Raw genomic sequence first — 5,811 nt, 5'->3', positions numbered from 1 at the left:
AAATGTTAACAAGTTATAATTAAAAACATAATCAGCGGGATTTATATGACAATAAGGTACTCACATGTTACATTCAGAGTCACAGTCTCTTCTGTAGTTATGTTGCCTGTGAAGCTGACCTTACAGGTTATTTTGGTGTTGTGGTGATCAGCTGAAGAGTTAAAGGTCAGAGTTGAGACGTGTCTCTGTGTGAAAGCGGTCAGATTCTCTGTTTTTAAAGCAGTGATGTTTCCTTTGATGAAAGAGTCGTTCTCTCCTTTTCCTCTCCACATCCAGGTGATGTTAGGAGGAGACCCAGAGCAGAGACCAGGAGCAGTGCAGGTCAGAGTGACCAGCTGTCCCTCAGTCAGTGGAGGAATCATCACTGAGGGCTTTTGGTTCAGACCTGATGGAAACAGTTCATTGAATGAAAACTCACAAAACCAGTGAGTTTAATTATCTTAAATTTGATGAGGCAGATTGAAAAACTAGATGATGTCTTAAACTTGGAAAAACAAAATGAAAAATTGACTTTTGTCAAAAATAAGCTTTTACAATCTGATCTCAGAGGTAAATAAAAATAGTAAAAAGATTTTTTTTTATCATGTTTAGAAATATGATGTGACATAATACTGAAGTTTTTGTTGTTTCCCTACCTGTTACTGATAGTGTTGTTTTTTCCTTATATGAAAATGCTTTTTCTGGTGCTTTTCCCTCAACTCGGAGCTCATAGCTTCCAGAATCAGATTCCTTGAGATCATTGATTATGATGCTGCAGTTCTTCTGAGCAACATCCGGTTCCACCAGTGACACTCGACCTTTGAACCCAGGCTGAATGTTGTCCTTGTTCTTGTCAGAGTGAAATATAATCTCAGGATAGTAACATCTGGCAGTATCACATTTATACCAAATAATATGTTTGGGTGCAAAGAGAGATGTGAAAGCGCATGGTATCACAGCACAGAGTCCAACCTCTGCTCTTATTTCGTCCTCATTGAAAGTAACACAGTAACCATCCATTTGACAGGGGTTTGTCCATTGCAATGCATCTGTTAGTGAGAAAAATAATTAAACTCAGAAACTGTAAAAAACATAGTAGTGATAGTTTCTTGTCAATGTTTATACAAATCCGATTCTATTAATAATGTTTGTAAACATTAACCATTAATTTTTCCTTGAGTGATCTGCACATAATAAATACATTGTAATCATGTGTAAATTACTGATTCATGTGCATAAAAGAGAAGGTTCATACATTACCATTGTTAGAAGGGAGAGACACGATTAACCAGATGAAAACAAACATCCTGATTTGAAGCTTGAAACCTTCAGTCCATTCCAAACAGGGAAGAAACTTTTATCCAGGAGTTTCAGAAAAATACTGAAACTGAAGCAGAGTTCAGACATAACATCATACATACAATGCAACATTTCTTTACTGGATTTAATTTCACTATTGCTGCACTTTATGAAAATTTTAGATAAAGTTGCTAGCAAAATTATGACTTTAAATCTTTTCAGTAAAGACAAATAAATGTCAGTGAATAGTTAAAATGTGTAAGTATTCAGAGAATTTATACACTGCACACCTCTGTGGCATTACAGGGCTGAAATGATTTTTAACCTTGTTCAGGAAGAAAGTACTGATTTTTCTCTTTAACTCTCCCACACCCACCCACACACATAAACATTGAATTCTTTTGTTCATCAGTCTGATGAGAGCTAACGCATTACGTAAATCAAAGTTTTATTTACCTTTTTTTTGTCCACCTTTCCACTCGTCTTCAGTGACTTTCTTCACAGGCGTCTAAACTGCCTTCTTCTTTTCTCTTTCATATTTCTTCCTTTTTTCTTTTTTTGGCCACATTAAGAATAGGGAAGTTGGTTTGTGAGCACTTTTATGAAAAAAAGCTCCTCAACCAATGGCTGAGACTCAAGCTTTATGATCTGTACATTTAATAAATTGTGATAATGCATGTGTTTGTATATATTTTTCTGTATTTCATCATCATAAATCATTAACTAAGAGGTTGTTTTGCAGTATTTTTGGATAATATGGAATATGGAAAACTTTGACAACAGTATTTTTCATGCTTTTAAATTGCAGTCACTATTGCACTTCAAGCCTACCATTTAATTCAACTTCTTATTTAGAGCAAAAATAAATGAATCCATATATGCAGACACATATGAGTTTGATCATCTTCACTAGTTTTTTGTTTTATTCCTTGTGTTCCTTTGAAGAAAGGGAAAAAATGCAAATGTATAGCCAATATACAGTAGTTCATCCTGTGGTAGGACCCCCGCTCAGTCTGTCTCAGTCATTGTGTCCTTGGGTACAATGACTGAAACATTGTGGCCCTCTGACCAGCACATTGACTGCTGCTGGTCAGAGGGCCTTTTGGCACTGGAATATTACATCCTCACTTCAATCAGACTGTCAGATGGAAGCTGTGACTACAATGTGTCTTACCACCATCAGCATGTGAATGAGTGACTGTAGTGCAAAGCACTGTTGAATAATCTGGAAACAAGCTGGAATAAGTTTTCTGATGGCACCATAGTTGCAGATCTTAGCCAGATCTCTCTTGAAAAATAGATTTTTAATCTCAATGAGACACACCTGGTTAAAGAAAGGGTTACATTCATACATTACCATCATCCACCTTTCTGCAGGTTTAAGGTAGAGAGGGTGACAGCATCAACTTCCTCTAGGTTTCATCTGATAATCCATTGTTGACATAGCAGTCTTTCACAATGCTGCCCCCCTCAGGAAAAAGTATGTAAACGAAGTTTAGGGACTGATGTTTTCCTTGTGTAATAGAGATAAATTGTTGAGTTTTAAACATACAGTATATATATCAGCAAGCATCTGTCATGCAGCATGTGGAGCAGCAGCTCATCAGCAGCTTAGAGGAAATGATTTCATAAGATCACGGGAGAGACGAGTGTAGTGTCTGATAACAGATTGTATCTCAAGGCATCAACATATTTTTATGATCAGAGCTTTATTACATGTTTAAAACCTGTCAAAGTTGCAGGCTGCCATATATGGATATTTGTACTGGTAAAGATTGTTGTAGTTGCAACCTATGTATGAAAAAGTTTGCATCTTTGGTTAGTTCATCATGATTTCCATGTGAATTCATTCCTAAATAGTGTGTTGTTTTTTTATGCAGAAATGTGCATGCACTTTTTGGATTTTTTTTATTATCCTACACAGCTGCACATTTCTTTGAATCTGCTTATACTATATTAGAAAATTGTATGGCATTCCTTTACATATGATGTAAGTTTGCTCTTGCTGTGTCATTTGTTATTCTTACTTTCTGTTTTAGCATTTTTGTCTTTGTGTGAATCTACATATTTCAACTTGCCTGTTGCTGCTGGCACAGCACAATTACCAAACTAAAAGACATTAAAGGTTATTTCTATTCTACTCTGATATTCGTGCTGCACTCAGACTAGACCTCATCTCTGTGAGTGGTTTTACTCTGAACTGACCCATCTTAACACCTCCTCCTCTTCTACTTCCTCAGTTAATATGGTAAAATATGTAAAACATATCTAATAAAAGCTGCTGACACAACTTCCCAAATTACAAATGTACTTCAGTTGTTCAACCTACAAAGATGGAGTCAGGACTGTACTCTTTTAAGGAACATTTTCTCAGTCACAATAGTATCAAAAGAGAAAAATGGTTTTGGAGATGTAATAACTCTTGATAATTTTATAAAGAAAAATCTTTGTTTTAGATATACTCATTTGTTTGAATTATGAAAACAGTTTAAATTATGTACCAATATCAGCTTCATTAAAAATAACAGTCATGATCAAGAATGTTTATGTGTGAAATATTTGTAACAATTACAGATGCTGTCAGTTAATTCCTTAGATTTGATGACAAAATTGCTTTGCTAATTTATCTAAAGACTCATGGCATAATAATAATACCAAACTTCTTAAATAACTGAAAAATTATTTGCTTTTGGATAATCTTAATGTTGACCTTGCTTTCTGGAAAGCCATGCAGACATAGCATCACTATCCCTGATAACTTCTCTCTGTATGTATTGATGAAAAGTAGAAGAAATTTCTTTGCAAGCTGTAAATTTAAAATGGAATCAATAAAGAATTTGTTTGAAATCAAAACTATTTTGTTATATTTCGGGATCATGATGTTTTTTTTTTCTTTGATTGGTATGAATTCACCTACATTGTTACAACCCAGCTCAGCCAGGGGGAAGGAGAGGTAACATTAAAGAAACCCAGATGTTAAGGGTTTAACAGTTTAGGATTTATTGTTTGGGTTTAACAAAATAAAAAGGTGGAAATTAACAATAATCAAGTTCGGGTCTTATAACCAAACGTAAATAAAACAAAATTCACAAAATAATCAGAGTTGTAAACCAAAGATCTTAACAACATTGGACTAAAAAGCAAAAATTAAACAAAAACAAACGACAAATATCTCGTAGTTTACATACAAAACCCCCAGAGAGACAAAGCTATCAACACAGTTTACAAAAGCTCACAGACAAATAATGCTATTTAGAGCAGTCAAACACCAGCAAAGTGGCAAGCTGTCTAAACAAGGAATAAAGTCCACCTTCTCTCAGGAGATGGTGGCTTTAAAAAGAGAGGCCTCATCAGGGATTGGTGGAGCTGACAATTGGTGAGCCAATCTGCTCTGCTGTAGGCCTCAGGGAGCAGCACAGGAGGAATAGGGCTGCATCCAGTTCCCAATGGAGTCATCCATCCATCCATCCATTTTCTTTACAGCCTTGTCCCTAGTGGGGTGGGAGGGATGCTGGTGCCGATCTCCAGCGAGACTTATTTATTGTGAACATGTTTTTGACAGATTAAAGTAGAACTGCAACAGCTGCATAATCTTTTATCCATACTTATCATGTTAGCAAAACAATTTCCTAATGCACATACACCATGCCCGCATGAAAGAAAAACAAAAATAAAAGTTTGGAAACTGCAAAGATTGAAATGTAACTAATAATAAGGTTAAGGATAAACATAAACAAGGTTTAGTTATACTTAAGGAAGAAACTTTGTTTCAGCAAATCTGTATGACAATAAAAGGGTAGATAATAAACATAAAAAAGACATTATACAAAGACAAAAACACCCCAATATATTCACCTTCAATTATTAAACCCAGAAGGGGAAAGGACAAAAATAATTACAAATAACAGAATATCATTCTGTTAGTATTTGTGATATATTGTATTATTATCCACAGATAATTATTCTGTCTATTCATCTGTATATTTAATCATTTTAGATTAAATTACTTCTCTTCCCTGGGAAATATACGGCATCTTTTCTCGCTTGTCTTAAACAGTAAATTTGACAAAAATCCAGCAGGTAACATCCAGGTGACAGAGATCCAAGAAGATGTGTCAGTGTGGTCGCTGGACAATAACATCATACTCTGATGTATCAGGTTTTTGCAGAGATATGTAAGTTCGATCATCTTCACTGGGTTTCACCTTCTTTCTTGAGTTCCTTTGAAGAAAAGAAAAAAAAAAAAAACATTGTGGTTGCAAATTTACAGACCATATAAAGTAATTGAGCCTGGAAAACATAAAATAGACATGGCGTATCTTACCAAAGGTGCCATATGTAGATCACACAGAAAATATTTACACTGAGTGAAACAGCAACAATGATCCAGGGAAGAGCTCCACTGCCAGACCCACAATGATTGACATTATTAAGTGTAAAATCACAGGAATTACAGGAGAAATCCTCAGAAGAAAAGAAAACCATTGTTGCAGCAAATATACAGCCTATATACAATAATTGTGCCTGACAAGC

At 35.1% G+C, this 5,811-nt stretch overlaps 1 protein-coding gene and 1 long non-coding RNA gene across 2 annotated transcripts in view; both read right to left on the bottom strand.

The window, feature by feature from the left end:
• LOC106960133 (hemicentin-1-like) overlaps window positions 1-5,811 on the bottom strand; it is a 59,930-nt gene that overhangs the window by 13,288 nt on the left and 40,831 nt on the right. The window lies entirely within an intron of this gene.
• On the bottom strand, window positions 4,255-5,751 carry LOC106960468 (uncharacterized). The gene is made up of 2 exons (XR_001427574.1): window positions 5,603-5,751; window positions 4,255-5,499 (listed from the first exon to the last, which is right to left on the bottom strand). It is a non-coding gene; the product is annotated as an uncharacterized LOC106960468 (long non-coding RNA).

Source organism: Poecilia latipinna, unplaced genomic scaffold (assembly GCF_001443285.1).
Source record: "Poecilia latipinna isolate Pla-1442-1.1 unplaced genomic scaffold, P_latipinna-1.0 Scaffold54, whole genome shotgun sequence".
NCBI classification, from domain to species: Eukaryota; Metazoa; Chordata; class Actinopteri; order Cyprinodontiformes; family Poeciliidae; genus Poecilia; species Poecilia latipinna.
Note: the sequence above shows the minus strand (reverse complement) of the source record. Positions and strands in the feature narration are given on the sequence as shown.